The sequence below is a fragment of the Heterodontus francisci genome, chromosome 38 (genome assembly GCF_036365525.1).
Source record: "Heterodontus francisci isolate sHetFra1 chromosome 38, sHetFra1.hap1, whole genome shotgun sequence".
Classification (NCBI taxonomy): Eukaryota; Metazoa; Chordata; class Chondrichthyes; order Heterodontiformes; family Heterodontidae; genus Heterodontus; species Heterodontus francisci.
This window is the reverse complement of record NC_090408.1, coordinates 28,366,644-28,385,268: the sequence shown is the minus strand read 5'-3', so window position 1 is coordinate 28,385,268 and position 18,625 is coordinate 28,366,644.

Genomic DNA, 18,625 nt, shown 5'->3' with positions numbered 1-18,625 from the left:
AATAGCCTGTATTCTGATTATTGATTTTATTAATAGTGAAATGTTATTCGATGCAATAGATTAGGTGGGACAAAACTTGTACATAACCAGACTTACAAAAAGCCCTATCAGTAGGATATGATAGAAACACTGGGACCTAAAATCAATGTGCTAATGCGTAGACTTCGCCACAAATTGGCTCATACTAGATTTACACCCACATGTTTTGTTTTTCTAAAGTTCGATTAATAGTTGAAATACCCAACGCGCGAAGAAACGCTTAATAGAACAAATTGGGATTGGCAAATTATCTTACATCAAATTGCAACAAAATATAAATATAAAACCACTATTTTCTTGATCTATTCTTGAAATGAAAAATGTGCGTGTGTGAATATTAATACACTGAAAAATTATCCTAAGTGATTGTAGAAGTATTTGGGGGGGGGAAATCAGCATTTTTGAAATCAAAAAGATACTGGAAAGGATCCAAAGGATAGTTATTCCAACAAAACGTTAAAAGGACTGTTATGGGTAAATTTAAGCAGCATCTTGAACAGGCGTCTTCTTGGCCTTTCATAGTGTTTGTAGTGGTCAGTTGTTGGAGGTCTGTCCTGATTGAAAAGGGACATGTCAAAGGTGAAGCTTCAAGACTCCAAGAGCCAACAGCTGCCGTTTCAACAGATTAACCGGAGACTTTTTTTTGTACTTTCGCCTGTTGAGCTTCTTGGAACCGACTTAGCCACAAGAAAACACACATCTGTCAGTCGAAAAAAATGCACGAAATAAGCCAAGCGCGATGTATTTTTTTTTTAGCAAATTAAAGCTTATTATTGCATGTAGACACGTGAAACAATTGTACCTGCACTTTAATAACAAATGTGTCACTAACAAACATTATATTAAAATAACTACTTTTAAAAACAATTATGATATAATTTTGTTACGTATTGTCAATTTCCCATTAATTAAAGATCTCTCGAGAAACCAAACAATGTCAACGAGTGGCTGAAAATAAATCCTTCTGAAATTAGCAGCAGGATAACTCCGAACAATGTTCACACTTCAAAAGTTTTGAATTGCTATTTCGCAGGCGTTGATATGCTGCACAGTAAATGTGTTTCTTTCAAGAGAATAAAACATACATGTTATGCGATTGTTAAAAGAATATAACCACAAGTCGGAATTTCAATTCCGCCTCAGCAGGCTCCAAACACACAGACCTGCAGCTCAGTGCAAATATTCTCGAGTTGATGCATTTAATGAGATTTCGAAACCATTGATATCGTTAAATATTTTGAATGTCAGTCAAATGCCTCAGTGTGATAAGTACGTGTTTAAATGCGATTTATTTTGAAAGTACACAGGGACTTTAAGTTGCCCATTGTTATGACGGAAGGTATAAACTGACTTCAGATTTTGGTAGTATCCGTATAATGCAAACATTCGCCCCGCTTACATTATTAGAATTACACTGTTCAGCCTCAAAGCACAATGTATATACTGAGGACGGTGTAAGTAATTTTAATGAACATTACGAGATTTACTTCACACAGCAAAGCAGAGGCCAATCCTCGCGGTAAAACTGCATCTGTTCATATTCTCATACCGGTCGATATTTTTCATTCACACTCACGTCTCTACGGCTTGTAAAGGGAAAATTAGACTTTTGTTGAGATTCACTCAAGCAAATCTTATTCGTGTTAGAACGCGAGTTTGTCGCATATGTTTTGTGACTGAATTAAAATAGATAAAATGGTCGTCACCTGACGGTCCTTCTTTACATTGCAAAAGCTCGACCAGCAGATAGGAAGAATAGCACGGGGGGGGGAGGAGGGGGGGCATGTGACAATTAATTTAGTGGGGATTAATTGGTGTAAAACTCATGTTATTAACATGTAGTCGAACATACGTTTGTATTGAAAACGAGCAGCTCCCCTCAATTCTGTAGGTGATTTGTTTCAAAATGAATTTCACACGAATGGTAAATGTTACCTTATATTGTCGTCACTTTAAATTTCTAATTACAAAACTATATCAATGTTTGCCATTTATAACGTCAAAGCTGAAGTTCACACATTGATTTCGAAAAATATCGTGTTCACCTCTGCTTTAGATATCATTCCTTATTTTAAGCTATTCCAGAAATGTGTTCGTGTCTTTTTTTATAAATCAATTTTATATAAAATTCATTAAAATCTTTCATGTACATTTTCTACTAAGTTGTGTTCCCTCACTATGTTGTAACTAGTAACAAGTGTTTCTCTTGCATTCTGCTTGCAATTCAATTTCACAAAAAAACTCATAGCCCCGTTACTGGATATTCGCAAAAATCGACGTGAGGACAAGGGGTTCCAATTAACGTGTTTTAATTAGACGGGGGGGGGGGGGGGGGGGCGGTGGGGGTGTGCGGGAATTGCCATACTAAGCATTGGCGCATGAAAGTGGCTGCCAGTGCTATTAACAAATGGAAGGCGACCATAAGCAAATACTGGGAGAGTACAAACGCATCATTCGTATTTCAGTTAGGCCCAAGAATAAAATGAATGCATAGTGCAAATGTCCAGGTGGATCTGCTATTGAATGCAGAGTAATAGTTTCCAAACACCACTAATGTAGACTGCAGCTCAACAGAAGTTATTGCACTTGCTCATGTACATTATCTCCCCTTATTTCACATTTTATGAACAATTTGCAAAGCAAGCAGAGTTGTTCCCATTAAATATTTACGCTCTAATGTCTTCTTGTTTCAAATTATTAATTAGGCGCCTTTGGTCATTTTAGGTTGAAAGAGAGAGTCTGCGAGGCTTTAAATATAATTTCAAATTATTACAGCCTTCTATAATGCGAAAATTATTCGATGTCTTGCATGTCAGAGATTAACAGCTTTAAGGATCAATAATATGAAACTCGCGTATTGGAAGCCTGCAAATGACAACGTTATTGATAGCAGGCATGTAAATTACTTCATACTGTAAAATAAATAAGAAAGTAAAGCTACAATCATCAGGATTAAAACTGGTAAATTGCTGTATATCAGTCACTACAACACTGAAAACATGGCAGCGAAATGCTTAGAATAACGACTAATTGTAACCATTGAGGATTTCAAGTGACCCTAACTGCAATAAGATCAGTTCTGCAAAGCATTACAAGAAAACATTTCTTTGTGATGTTTAAACTAAAATTAACAGCAACTTACACGAGTCTATTATATGGGTGGAGGCACTCCAGAGCAACTATCACCCGCAGATCTAATGTCTTTTTAATTTAACTCAAATAAATATTTGGTGATATTAACCCAAGACTCTACTTTCCTAATATTTTTATTCTACACAGTAAGACTTAACATTACTCTTTCGTGAATATGCTTATGCTATATTTATAAAAGTTATTAACATTAGTGTAGTTTAATCTGTTAAATCTGTTGTATACCGCCTCTCACTTCGACTAGGTGCCGTTAACTTATTTGCTCATTTATGTAGCATTTTTTTGAAAAGTTATGTTCTGACATATTTTCGAAAGTCAGCCAATATCAGCTTTCTCTGGTTTTCAATTTGAAAGTACATTTCATGCCATTAATGCATTTTGTTCGCTAAAAAACATTTGAAAATAGAAGTTGCCAGTAATAATTGTGTTTATTTGAATTTTCATGACGCCCTTCTCTAAAATTGTTTTAGCGTATCTTTCATAATCAAAAAATCAATCTAATGCAACTTTTAATTTCTTTCTTGATTCTAGTAACATTTTAATTTTTATGTTTTGATTGCAAAGAACTGAATTAATTATTCGAAGGAAATATGTATGAACTTCTGGAAAGAGTTGCTCGGCGTCAACGAAATTTAAATGAGGGAACAAACTATTTTTCCAGGACAAGGGATGTTGCTGGCAATGGTTGCATAAACTCCAAGTCATAGACCTTCGAAAATAATTCAGGAACAGTTTCCACTAGTTAAATCCAACTGATGTAATAATGGGAAGCTTGAAAAAATATTTTACGCAGGTCTTAAATGAAAGCAAACAGTAAAAAGGGGTTCGACATTTTCAGAGAATGGATTAAATTCCTCTAATTCAAGGAACTCCGTTAAATACCGCCAAATGTAAACCTGCACAAGATGTCAAAGAATGGAATTTATATAACGAAATCTAAATGGCAACTCAGGGTTAAGAATTTTAAATAGTGCTGATTTATCAATTTTATACAATGAGATTGGTTTAATGGGACAAACGTGCGGGAGAAAAAAAAGCTGATAAAGAATCTGTTTTGACCATTTCATTTTAACATTATTAAAATAAGCCAGTACCATTGTAAACTGCGATTACCCAAAATCTAATAACATGTATTTTATAAGTCTTCACCACCCCCAAGCAATGGAGGAATGCGGAGCTGGGTGTGTGCTGATAATAGGTAAGAAATGTGTCACTGGATAACCAGAGCTGAAGTTTACTTTTCCTAAGCGAGTACGCCAAAAACAAAGAACTTTAAACAAACTTAGAAAAAACAACGATAAAAAATACTTTGCTACCTGATTACCAAGTTTACAAACGCCGATCCAGATACCCCGCACATCCTTTACTAAATTCCCTGAATCACTGCCAATGTTTTATTTTGCAGAAATTCCTAAAAGTTACCCTCTAATGTTTGACAGTATCGAAAAGGAAACGAGATGCCCCGTGATAGTAAAACGAGTAGAATAATTTTGAAAAGAATAATTCGAGTCAGGCACCCAACACAGATATACAAACACACTCTAATGGGCGCCCACACCTGCTGTTGTTTTGACGACATTTCTGCATAGTTTCAAAACCAAATATAAGAAAAAAGTGAACTCTGCAGCAAGGCTGTGTATTGATATACTGTAAAGGCAAGTGCGATTGTTGTTAACGGCAGGTTAATATAAGAAAAGGTTGCATATTTGCACATTGCGCCAAATATTGAAAGTGTGTTATGTATGGGATGAGAAGGATTCTAGCACATTCCGGTAAAAAAATTAATGAGTTAATAATTTCCAGAGACTTGTACACGTCTTTCAGAATGATCCCTTTATCTTATGCACCATATCAAAACAAATTAATGGGACACATCCAGATCTGTAACAATAACATTATCATTTAAATACCATGCAGTTATAACGACCCTATTTTTTTTAAAAAAAGGAGTTAAACAAATGGTCCGACAAATTAGTTACTGATTAAATATTCGGAGAATAACGGTGCAAGTAGGTTACAGAGAGAAAATTGCTGACAGGCTATATATCAAATTGATAAGAAATCTAATACACAAACTTTTGTTTCTCCTTGTAGCTATGTTCCAGAGGGGCCAACGTGTTTTTAGTAATGAATCACAATGTTGAGCTTCAGAACTTAACAGATTCCTGGAATTTGATAGACGTTAAGTTGGCCGGGGCTAATTCATTCGGGCCAACCCGACACGGATGAAAAGAGCTGTGTCACTTTTTAAACGTCGCTGTAATAAGTCAACGACATGGCTAAACTCTTATTTAAAAAGACAACAGAAACAAAACCGAGGTAACTCTTAATGCCATATCCAACAATAGGACCTGTGGTCTTACAAAAAGCAAAACTGCAATACAAACAGTGAGGGCGTGAACTTCGAACATCGTTCGTTCAAAGAAACCAGTTAGGGTCAGTTAGATTTAAGCCTCAGGTATAATAGATTAAGGAATGGCGTGCGCACATGTTTGTAGATTCAAGCAGCAGGAGAAATGCGAGTAACACTATGGGTGGGGTGGGAACTGTTGACACAATTAATTAACTCCCGCCTCTCGAAAAAATTGAAGGACGGCTCGCCCAATAAACAACGTCATGCGGCAATTAGATGCCCCATTAACAACCAGCAACCGAAGGGTTAAACAAAAGAAGAGGTGTGTGAACAATAACTGTTACATAATACCATGAAATCCAGCATGAACATATGCAGAAAGGTCAAAGAACAAGGAGGTGCTTCCTCGCTATCTCCTTTACTGCAACACAGTCTTCATGTTGACGTTCAATTGGTCCATGCAGACTGGATTTCACGAAAAGACAATCCATTGTAAACACCCCAATGGTCCCGTAAACTGATGCTAATTGTTGTAAATATAACCACAGTTAAATGTCCTTCTTACTATAGCTGGCCTTTTCTCTTTGTTTTCCCAATAGTTAGTTTGTAATGTTAACCAAGGTCTTGTGAAGAAACTATGTGTAAGTTTTTAACGGGATAGCATTTCATAGAGACCTGAGATTCCACTTCAATCAATCTGTAATTATCAATATAAACGCCCTTTGCGGCTTTACCGCACATAAATACTAGAGGATATGCAGCTACAGCAAAATCGAAAACTCGCGCTCCTCAATATTTCAGCTTTTCACACTGTTGCACAAGACAACTCAATGTTTTTGTTTGAAGTGGCTTAGTCACAACAACCGTCCAGTGATATCTGAATATTCATGTTTCCGTACAAGTGCAAGACAGCTTTAGATCAGAATAAACCGTACCTTCATATTGCATTTGAGTTCGTTATCGTTTTTCAGAGGAATTCACAACTCATTTGTTGCTTCACCGCAATTTCTGAGCGGCACATTCTCAGCCAATGCAATCATTTCACCGCAATTTCAGAGGAGACGACCACCTCCTTCAAAGTAGCGCAATCGCTCCCATCAAATAATGAAACAGGTCTTTTATAATACCATCAACTACTGCACATCTGACAGTGAAAGAGGCAAAGTTTTCCGATTGCAACTCAGACAGAAAGAGGGTTTTGAACTAATCACACCCCCAAAGTGCTATATTTAATTAGCGTTTTTTTTTGTTCAATAAAATCAAACATTAAAAACTTCTAATGTTCTATTTCCTTTTACTGCACCATTGAGTAAATAACATATTGTGAAAATCGGAAACAACTGAACGACGAACTTTGACATTTATGTAACCGCCACCATTGACACCAGCCTGTCAGTCGGAAACTATGCTTCCCATTCTAATTCAAAATCGGTTTTCAAGCCCCATCTACAACAATGAACATCAGTTCCTGGGACGCAAAAAACCCAATAATACTATATTCCAAGAAAAATATAGCAAATTGATTGAGGCGAATGTCTGAAGAATTGTAGAACATTCTAAACGGTAAGAAATTGTAAAACATTTAGTTCATAAGTGCTGATAAATCTTATCACGGCATTTCGCAATGGACAGTAACACAATTAATGATTGAATTACAGAACTTAAAAACACTGCTCAGGCCGGAGCAAAGGAACAAACAGCTTCGCATAAGAAACCCACTTTTTAAACAGATTTGCAACGACAGTGCTGTATAATAGTTCTGCATTCCCCCCTCCCCTCCCTCCTCAGTTAATTTATTGAACGCATTTTGTGATAAATTGTAAAATGCCTGAAGGTATTTGACGCAATCTTTATGAAACCTGTTTCCATAATTAGTATGTCCCACTTTCAAAAGAAAATACACCTGCATTTGGACCCAAACCTTCACATAAGCAACCGATAACCTTTGGTTAACTGCAAAATGTACTTTGAAATCTTTAAATGGAAATATACATGCATCGAAGGCGGCTGCTGCTGTTCAGAACACCCATTAAATTACAAAGATGCTGGATTCATCTACAAAATTTCCAACAATCCCCAACAGCTTTATATTTTAACGCCCTTTAGCCAAGGAAGAGAGAGAAGTTATATAACCAAGCATCACATTTGCAAATTTTGAATGCAATGTAAGAAAATGTAACTGATATGACTAGAAGGTAATGCTTTGCCAATTTGATATGTATAAATAATAGTGTTCCGTTTTGAGCAGTCAGTAGTAAGCAATGGTCTGTTCTATTCAGATTTGCATGGTACAGTATTTTAATCTGAATTAGTTGGTTTGTTACGAAGACAGTATCCTAACAGCTGCATATGTATCAATAATATATTTGCAATGAATTGTTTCAAATAAATGAGCTTCATTCGTCTCGAATAAACTAATTTATTGTATTTTAATGAAGATACTGCTGAAATTGAACATTATGTATGGTCACAAAGCATTACAAGTATTCTTCACCAAATGCGTTGTAATTTATGTACTGAAGTACTCCCAAATATATGAAATAATAAAGGCTGGAATCAAGCACGTCACTTCCTGTTTTTAACCATTCAGAAAAAAAAGTTTGGAAGGTCTGGTTCTGCTGTCAAACGAAAACTGGGAGTAGGGTTAATGAATTATATTTATTGAAACATGTCAAAAGTACTCAAAGCTTCTCAATTATCGATGTACAGTCACCACGACCAGGCGACCTGCTGCTCAGTGTATTCACAGTTTCAGCTCATTTTTGTCAAAAGTTTGTCATTCTAAACTGCCAAGTTCTTACTGTGTTTAGTTTTTGTCAAATTGCAGTTTTTTTAAAAAGCCTAACGTCACATTCCTGTTTTTTTTACACCTGCATCGCAGATCACATTCGAATATATTCTCCGTTCAACACTCTTTTCCCCCGCCCGGATGTTGACATATATTTGTAAGGGTTGAACGCGGCGTCCTGTCTCCCCACGTCCTTAACAGAAGTGTGATACTGCAGGTCTCCGCGCCCCTGACACATGCCCCGGTCCTCGCAGGATTGAGGAGCTGGTTTGCTTGCCCACTCCAAACTCAGCGGGGGTGTCAAATGTCACAGGGACATAGCCGATGGCTATTGATAACCGTGTCCCTTGGCTTTCCCAATACTGACTTTAACGGTCTATTCAGATATACTTACCGAAATCCGTGCAAAAGGCATATTTTGCAGTTTTTTTCGTGGCATGTTGCATCTGATAAACATCCACGGACAGGCAAATCTCGTACAAGCCCCAAGCAAAATGTATCTGCATAATTTCAATTGGAAAAAAAATCTGCTGCTTGGTTCCTGTACCATTTTAACTTTTTTTTGGCTTAAAATAGGAAAGTTTATCAGCTTGTCCGGAGGTCGCCTGCAGTCAGTCGGAGAATCTGACCAGTCGGTCTCCGGGTCAGGGTAATCTCCAGTCCCCTTTGGCCCGTCCTTGGGAGCTCAGGAGAAAGATCAGAGACCCCACTCCCCCATAGCCCGACCCCCCACCTCCTCCACCCCATTTCTCTCCGTCTCGCCTCCCCGAAACGGTCGCCGGAAAATAACAAAAATGAACTGGAAGCCCCAGTACAGTCTCCATCCCTGACCGTGGGCTAGGCAGCTCGTTTCGGCCGGTATATCCTCGCATTTGGAGATGCTACTTGCATTTGAATAGCCCTGGCTTGTTATGTATCTCGATGGCTATGAAAGGGAATCAGTATGCAAATTGTTTCAGTTACAATCGAAAGGTTCGATCTGAAGCAGCTCGCTAACGGAAGTTGATGTCAGCTATCTCTACATTAGTCGAGATATATCTGCCCAGTGATGCAGGGGTTTAAATTCTTGTTAATTAAAAAAAAGCAACGGCTTGCAATGACTAACCCCCCCCCCCCCCCCCAGTGAAGGAGTGAAGGTTGATCAGCCCCTTTAACACAATTATTATTCTGCACGTTTTACTTGGTGGATTGTAATGAGTGTTATGTGCAATAGAACAAGCTAAATGCTTGCAGTTAGAAAAGCCAAGGATTTGGGCATCAGCTGTAGATCACAGAGATTCAACACTTCCCCCCCCACCCGCTCCCCACCAACCCCCACCCACTGCAGTCTCCAAATCCAAATGTCTACCGATCAATACATGCAATAAACGAACCGAGAACAACTGTCTTGCTCTGCTTTACCGGTTTATCCGGAGCAAATATATATACCACTGCCTTACGTCAGTTATACTTGGACCATCCTTTCACTAGGTTAAATCCGATAAAAGATGGATTTGATTGCCATAACGCACAGTCTGGTCCGACGGCTATAGGTTAAAATTGCCCCTTTCTGACCCTTCTCTCGACAAAGCCAGAAATCATATAAAAATCCAGATGTAACAACGGCGAGTTTTGAGCGGTTTGCCATCAGACAAACACAAACGGCTGTACCTTTTTAAAGGGATTAGGATTATAATCATTAACGGTGATTTGGGATTTTTTTTTCATCTTGGAAATGAAAATTTTAGACCTCATTTTTTGGGGGGAGAAGCACAATATAAACTCATGACCGCTTTAGGGAGGGGGGGTTGTCATCGAAAAGGAGATTTTATTGATCCGCCACATTCTTTAAAATTGCATTTGCTCAGGTCCCCAGGTCATTAATAATCCAAAGTACGGTTCCCAGCCGCCCATGAAGATGTGCAGTGTTTTAAATGTGACGATATGACGGGGCTTCCTGTTAAAACAACGTGAAACACGAAGCCTGAAAAAGACCATTTTTAACAGAAACTTTCAGACCCTGAGAACAATAGCCTATTGCGGATATTAATCCACATTAATCCTGCATTTCCCAATCTTTTGAAATAAAATTGCTGGTATATTACTTAATACTTGGAAAATATATTTAAAATAGATCGCCATCCGCCCATGATTTTTTTTTATAAATGTGCAATCGTCGGGAAGTTCTTAATATTTGTCTTTCAAGCTTCAGATTTTTGTATTGGTCCCCCATTTGGCATTTTAATTTCGAGGGTTTGATCTGAAATCTTGCACAATGGTTAAACAGCTAACAGTGTTTACAATTTTGTTGCAGAATAATAGAGCGCCGTCTACACCCGCTTGCCTAAATGATCAGGAAGAATTCTTAAAACCCTGTTTCCTATCTGCTTATTCATAAGGCTCGTACTTAACTAACAGCCCCATTGCTGATGCTACCGAATCATTTGGGCTATAAAGGCACATTTTTGGGCCCTTGTAATCCATTTTATTTCAAACAGTAATAATGGAATCTAATTCATTTGGAACGTAACGCAAACCAATTGATCAAGATTGCAGTGAGCCTGATTGTTTTGAGAACAGTTATAGGTGCTTTGCTCTCTGTCATGATCTTAGGGTCGAGCTGCTGCCTTGCTTAGTTGAAGCTTATGGCTGGTCTAAGCTGACCATCTGTCATTCAATTAACGTTTCAAGGCAGCTGATCTGTAACCAGGAGGGTCAGCGACCTCAGGACAAACCCAACGGTCCCAGAGAAAGGCGACAAAGTTCAAATGTTAAACGCCTGGCACTTTACAGAATTTGGGCAGCCCAGGAAATTTACTTATGTAAAGCCTGCATTGAGTACTCCAGGGGAAGAAGCACCCAGATTTCGATTTAAAGATGTCGATATAGTTACACCTCCTTATTCTTTTGGAAAACAAAAGCACTCTTGGCAAACAATAGATGACAGGCTTCGGATTTTTTTTTGTTCAATGTCACGTTTAAGGTTAAATCAGCTCTTCTGGAGACAGGAGTAGATTTCAGCAAAACCCTTTTTTTGTAAGTTAGGCAAATTTCATTGAAGTAATTTCTCGCTGCAGGGATATTTTCAAGCAACCGGAAGACTGAAAGGCGGAATCGCTGCCAATTCACGAAACTGACCTGAAAGTGACTCATTGATTTGTCAGTAAGCAGCAAAATTTACAGCCACGTCATCATAATCATAACCCCCTTCCAATTCAGGATTAACTTCTCAGATTTTCCCGTTTCTCATTCTACAAACTTTTCCAGAATGTGAAACAGCGTCTTGAATATGGGGAATTTTTATCACTGTTTAAAAACTTGGAAATGTTGGTGTAGTAATTTATGCAGAGACTGCCATCCTACACACTTCTTTTAAAAATCAGATATTTTCTCTTAAAATGTACCCATAGACTATAGAAATATGGGTCTAAGAGTTATCTAAAGCTTTCACTTAAAGGAGCAGGACGAATAGAGCTTTCGCTATGCTAATATATCCACTATAAATATTTAACTAGCGTCCTCATTCGAGCAGGTATGATTGGGCTTCTTTCTAAACACGTGTAATCCACTGTCAGAGCTAATCTACAGCCGTACTTGCAGGAATGTTCGCTTCTATCTAGATTTGTTCTGTAATACCCCCAAATTGGACTAATGAAAATACTGCAGGTGGAAGGCGGAATGATGTTGCACTGTATTCTCGCAAATAACGCAATTTCTACATCGGATCGATTGGTCACGCGTTTTATCCTTTTAATCATCATTTACTTTTTGGATCCCAAGAAAGGGGATCCCTTTCCAATAACATATTTTCACGTCCCATCCTTCAGTGTAGAGGTATATAACCATTAATATTCTGAAATAATAACTGTTCGGGAATTTGTCGGATATTATTCAGCGCTTAATAGCTTCTGAAGATATTGAAAAATCAGCAGAAATTATCTCAGGTCACGTGGACGGTCTCAGCTAGTTTCCTTGTCATAAAATCCATCCTGATTCGATAGTCTTTCACATCCAATTCTCAGGATTGTTAGAATGGTAATACGGGTTCCTTTTAAGCACCTTTGCATTTAAACTTGGACAGCTTCACCGTTCTGCGAAGAACCATTTCTGTTGATGGTGAGGCCAAACTGGAGTCAGAACTGAATACTTCTGACCATTTATATGAGAATGAACCCAATTCTTAACTACATCAGCTCAAATATAAATGACAAGCAACAACACTGATTATATTTAGATACAATTTTATTGGAATAAACTATAAACTGAAGAACAAAGTATACAGTTTCTGTTCTCCATTTCTACAGAAGAATAAAGCTCCAATACAAATATTTCATAACTTTTTAGTAAAACAACCGTTTGCTTCAGAAACAAAAATAAATGTGGCATTTGATACCGATAGATCATTGCACTTTTGTGAAATATTATTTTTTTCCCTTTTATATGAAGGAAGCAAAGATTAGAAGCTATTTTCCCCATGTGACAAACGCTCCAGTTTCACCTGCTCTGTTCCCTCCCCCATTCTAAATTATTTGGTCCATTACAGGCACAGAGACAAGATAATTTTACAGTTAGTCATTGTGCTAATAAAAACTTTCAGCACTCCAATTCAATAATACATTCTATGCTTAATTCAAAATCACTTAATTTGAATTATCTGATAATTCATTTTTAAAGTACTGCGTTGATACCTTTTCATGTTATTTATGCTATTTCATTCAATTTATTGGATAATTCATTTTTTTAGGGCAACAGCAACCTTACATTATCAGAAGGAGACTGTATTTCAAATCACAATCATTTGGATTAAAATATTTATGCGTTTAAAACACAAGACATTAAAAATTAGCAATACCTTCAGTACTGCAATATATTATTTCTGCACTTTGAAACGCTTAACTAATTATTCATGGAGATAACACCTTTCACTAAATCCCATTGTTGATAGTAAGGGCACAGTTATACCCTAGGTTTAAGAACAATGCTTTGTTTACAGTGACACAGGACTGGCAGACCTGAGTTATAATGATGATTCTGCATTACAGTTTACTCAGAGAAAGGGTTATCCAAATCATGGTCTCTTTTTAATATTCCAGTGGATGGGACAGTTAGCTCTCTGCTAGCATCAAATAGGTGAAATGTGAACTTCAGCTGTTTGCCAAGGAACTTTTTTTTAAAAAAACCCTTCAGATTGTTTGCAGTGATACTTCAATGGCTATAAACCAAATTGTTATGAATATATTTTTATGGTGAACAATTTATAACCATATTTATACAATATATATTTTTATCAATGCAAATCCAAAACCTATTAAACAATCTTAGCTGCTAAAGGTGTTCAATCCAAATTATCACTTCAGGGATTTTTTTTCAGAGTCTCTAATTAAGGGTAAAGACACTGGAGATGGAACTGATCTTGATGTTATTCTATCGATACAGCTACCCAGATCCTTCATAGGGTTAACAGCCAGATAAATGACACAACCATAAATAACAATTACATCAAAATGTTATTGTAGTTAAAGGAACAAAATAGGATAAATGTTATGTTTTGAATGAAAGAGCACCCCCCCCCCGCCCCACAATTGAATATACTGTAAATGTGGATGATGCTTCTATATTCCCCAAAGAGCAATGACAAGTACCTTTTACTTCACTATGGAGGGTGCCATATTGTAAATCCCATCGCACAAACTAAGTAGAAACATTTGGATGGTTGCAGTTCAAAATAAAATGATTTATACTTAACCACAGAGTCAGTTAAAGTCTTTGTCACAAAAAGTCAAAGTAACGTAATTTAAAGAAAATGGGCTGAAACACAGCTTGCTTTAGAAGATAGAAACTGTCAAAGTGACAATGGTTTTCTGATACCATACAGCCATTTCAGACAGAAATGTAAAACAGTTTAAATAAAATTGATATTTTAAAACAAATTTCACTATTGTTAAGGCACAGAGCAAGACATTTTAACTAGCCACAAACTATGTAAAAAGGTAGAAAAACTGAAACTGCATCTTTATGGATGAACATTACCTGTGATAAAATCTAACCACTGTTTTAACTGTCCACCTGTAATTCAAGAGGTGTATTAATGGAAAATATGGTCTGTAAATTATTCTGTAAAACAGGAGCTGATGATGGGGAAATGAATTTTTTATATATATATTATATATCTATAATTCCCTCCCAAATAAAACACACATCTATATACTATACATATCACACCATAAAGTGAAGAGAGATTGGATGTAAAAGTAATATACATTGCAGTTCACTTCAGATACAAATATGACTCATGGCAAACAAAGCCAAAAGTTTTCTAATGGCAGTAATTAGACTCATTAAGCAATACATGCTGTAGCCTCAGACATGTCTTTGGGCTTCTTTTATACTTTTAAGCTCAATGTCAATTCTTCATCCTGAGAATTTAGTAAAGTATGTCAAAGATTGAATGGCAAGATCTACTAAAAGTGCATATGCATGTTTCTTCTCAGGTTTCCATTTAATGTGTGTGCACAGACATTCAAAGCTTTCAAAAATGATTTATCAAGTTTGTTTTAGAGTGCATGTTATTAATAATGTGTGTCCATTCATACTGGCCTACAGATTTCACTGTAAAAAATAGCAAGTACAACATATACAATTACATTTGCTTCTTCAGACTTGACAGCAATAACTTATCTTCTCTGTTGCAACTGTGTTTGTGCAAACTTGTCTTGATATGTTATAATCCATTTCATTGCACTTAATATCTGGACATATTCTATTACAGACTGCAGCCATTCTGGTTGTCATTGTGGTACTACAATGAGAACCTGAGGTGACTGAAGCTTTTTGATGTCATAGAAACTGATTTATGCATCAATTAATAGCATAAAATAAGCACTTAAAGGTGCATCATATTCAAATCAGCAGGTAGAACTTAAAACATACTCATTATTTTTAGGATATTTGATTAATTCTCAGTTCCATGATCCAAACATCGAAGCTTGTTTTTAATGCAAAGTTCTACATTTTTGTGCTTAACTATATTGCACAACACAGTGGATATTTAACACATGATCCTTTATGTGCATTGAGCTTTCAGTATTTTTCATCGCATATCATAATTTAAAAAATACATTGTGCAAGAATATAAACGTAGTATTACTGATTATTATTTTATACAGAATTAGGATATTAAGAGTCTTGTCATTAAGGCACTTTCAAAAACAACCACATGATTTGGAGGAAAATGTAGCTGGTCTGATTAATAAGTTTGCGGACGACACAAAGGTTGGTGGAGTTGTGGATAATGATGAGGATTGTCAGAGGACACAGCAGGATATAGATCGGTCGGAGACTTGGGCGGAGAAATGGCAGATGGAGTTTAATCCGGACAAATGTGAGGTAATGCATTTTGGAAGGTCTAATGCAGGTGGGAAGTATACAGTAAATGGCAGAACTCTTAGGAGTATTGACAGGCAGAGAGATCTGGGCATACATGTCCACAGGTCACTGAAAGTGGCAACGCAGGTGGATAAGGTAGTCAAGAAGGCATACGGCATGCTTGCCTTCATCGGTCGGGGCATAGAGTATAAAAATTGGCAAGTCATGCTGCAGCTGTACAGAACTTTAGTTAGGCCACACTTAGAATATTGCATGCAATTCTGGTCGCCACACTACCAGAAGGATGTGGAGGCTTTGGAGAGGGTACAGAAGAGGTTTACCAGGATGTTGCCCGGTCTGGAGGGCATTAGCTATGAGGAGAGGTTGGATAAACTCGGATTGTTTTCACTGGAGCGACAGAGGCGGGGGGGCGACATGAAAGAGGTTTACAAAGTTATGAGTGGCATGGACAGAGTGGATAGTCAGAAGCTTTTTCCCAGGGTGGAAGAGTCAGTTACTAGGGGACATAGGTTTAATGTGCGAGGGGCAAAGTTTAGAGGGGATGTGCGAGGCAAATTCTTTACGCAGAGGGTGGTGAGTGCCTGGAAATTGCTGCCGGGGGAGGTGGTGGAAGCAGGTACGATAGTGACGTTTAAGAGGCATCTTGACAAATACATGAATAGGATGGGAATAGAGGGATACGGTCCCTGGAGGTGCAGAAGGTTTTAGTTTAGGCAGGCATCAAGATCGGCGCAGGCTTGGAGGGCCGAATGGCCTGTTCCTGTGCTGTACTGTTCTTTGTCCTTTGAAAGGATTTGCAACAAGTTTTGACATCTTTGATATATTTTTTAAATATTGAGTGCTCATGACATAGTATGGGGGGGGGGGGGGGGGGGGGTTCGGAGCAGCATGAGACTTTTTCAGTTTATCTAGAAAACTGAATTTGTTTCCACAGAATTGAAACTGGAGTACCCTGGGTTAAGGAAGGTATCAATTGTTGTTAATTCAGCTCCCTTACACTGTCAAAATCAGTAAATGTTTCGTTCCAGTGTCTCTAATAAAAAGCTAGAAAATGATCAAATGTTTGTGATCAAATAGTCATTTCTAAAAGGGACCCTGTTTCATGAGGTTCCCCCAATAAACTGACTTAATGCACAACATAACATTCAGAAGTAATTAATGGAGCATATTCTTACACTTAATTTTGCATTCATTACTTCACTCAATTCAGTAAAGGCATTTTGAGTTGTCACCACCCATTACATCCAACTGTTGCACAGTCCACAGGTCAACCCTCTCAACTGAACATAAAAGTTTTGAATATACAAACTTGAATAATGTACTAGCAAAACAGTGATACCTTACATTTAACATTATAAAGGTCATTAAAAAATTGGAGTCAGAATTGAATTGGGTAAACTATTCAATATTTATAAGATTTGTAAAAGTTTTTAGGAAAAATCAAAGCATTTTTTGCAGGATGTGATGTCTAGGCAGTAGAGACCATGGGATAAAAATAAATGATTTCAAAGAGAATTATGACAAAGACATGGGCTTGTATGTGCACAAGTCTAACATGCACAGGAAGATGCAGATGTTATGAAGCAGTCACCGTTTGTTGTTTCTTTGAGTAGTTTCTTTGAGTAATTGTCATTATTCATGACAATAATGAAATTCTCATTTTTCTTTATTCATTCATGGGATGTGGGCGTCACTGGCCAGGCCAGCATTTATTGCCCATCCCTAATTGCCCTTGAGAAGGTGGTGGTGAGCTGATTTCTTGAACCTCTGCAGTCCATTCCAGGATTTTGATCCAGCGACAGTGAAGGAACGGCGTTATAGTTCCAAGTCAGGATGGTGTGTGACTTGGAGGGGAACTTGCAGGTGGTGGTGTTCCCATGTATTTGCTGCCCTTGTCCTTCTAGTTGGTAGAGGTCGCGGGTTTGGCAGGTGCTGTCTAAGGAGCCTTGGTGCATTGCTGCAGTGCATCTTGTAGATGGTACACACTGCTGCCACTGTGCGTCGGTGGTGGAGGGAGTGATTGGTTGTAGACGGGGTGCCAATCAAGCGGGCTGCTTTGTCCAATTATTGTACCAATTTCATCCTTTATTAATTTATTTCTCCTGTTTTTAAGATTTAAAGTGTAATAATAAAGATCTTCTAAAATTTCCTAATTTGGTTTTCATGTAGACAATCATATTTTTCATGAGTTTTCTCGTGATTTGCAAAACTTGTCTAATCTTCTGTGACGAGTGAAAAATCATTAAAATTATTAATGTCTGATTCTAAAGCTTTCTATTTCTGGGAACTAACGTGCACAATATGGTGTCCTAAAGACTGAGAATTTATTATTTGGAATCTTGAAGAAAGATTTGAACAATTTAATTAAATTTGACTAAGTTATAACTTACATAATATGGAAAAGATTGACTCCTTTCTACTAAATGAGTCGGTGTAATATTTTCTTTTGGAGCTGAAAGATCACTCCTCACGAATGTCCTAGTTGGACTGCACCAAGCATGCAGGATCAGGTGGATTTTTGAAAGTGATGTGAGCAGGAAGTCATGCTGTCTGGTTACACCACTCCTGATGAGATGATGGAAGTCCACGGCTATGTAGTTAAGCACATCAATTAGTCTCTGCTCACAGAACTCAATCTGCCAGTGAAATATATTCTATACTGCATCTAATCCTTGTCTGTATCTAGTACACTTCAGGTGTCATATTAAAACAACTGTTAAAAAAAAAATTAGTCTGACCCCTAATTGACCTGAGCATCCGCAGAGAGCCTCTAATTGACCTGAATAAGCACAGCAACTATACCTTGTTGCCTTAGAGGCACACACCTGAATGTAAATAGCAACATTTTAAAGAGATGGTCCTATCCATCTAAAGCAACATAACCTTCAACCTATCATGCTCTGAGATAAAGGCTTGCTCAGGTCAGGAAA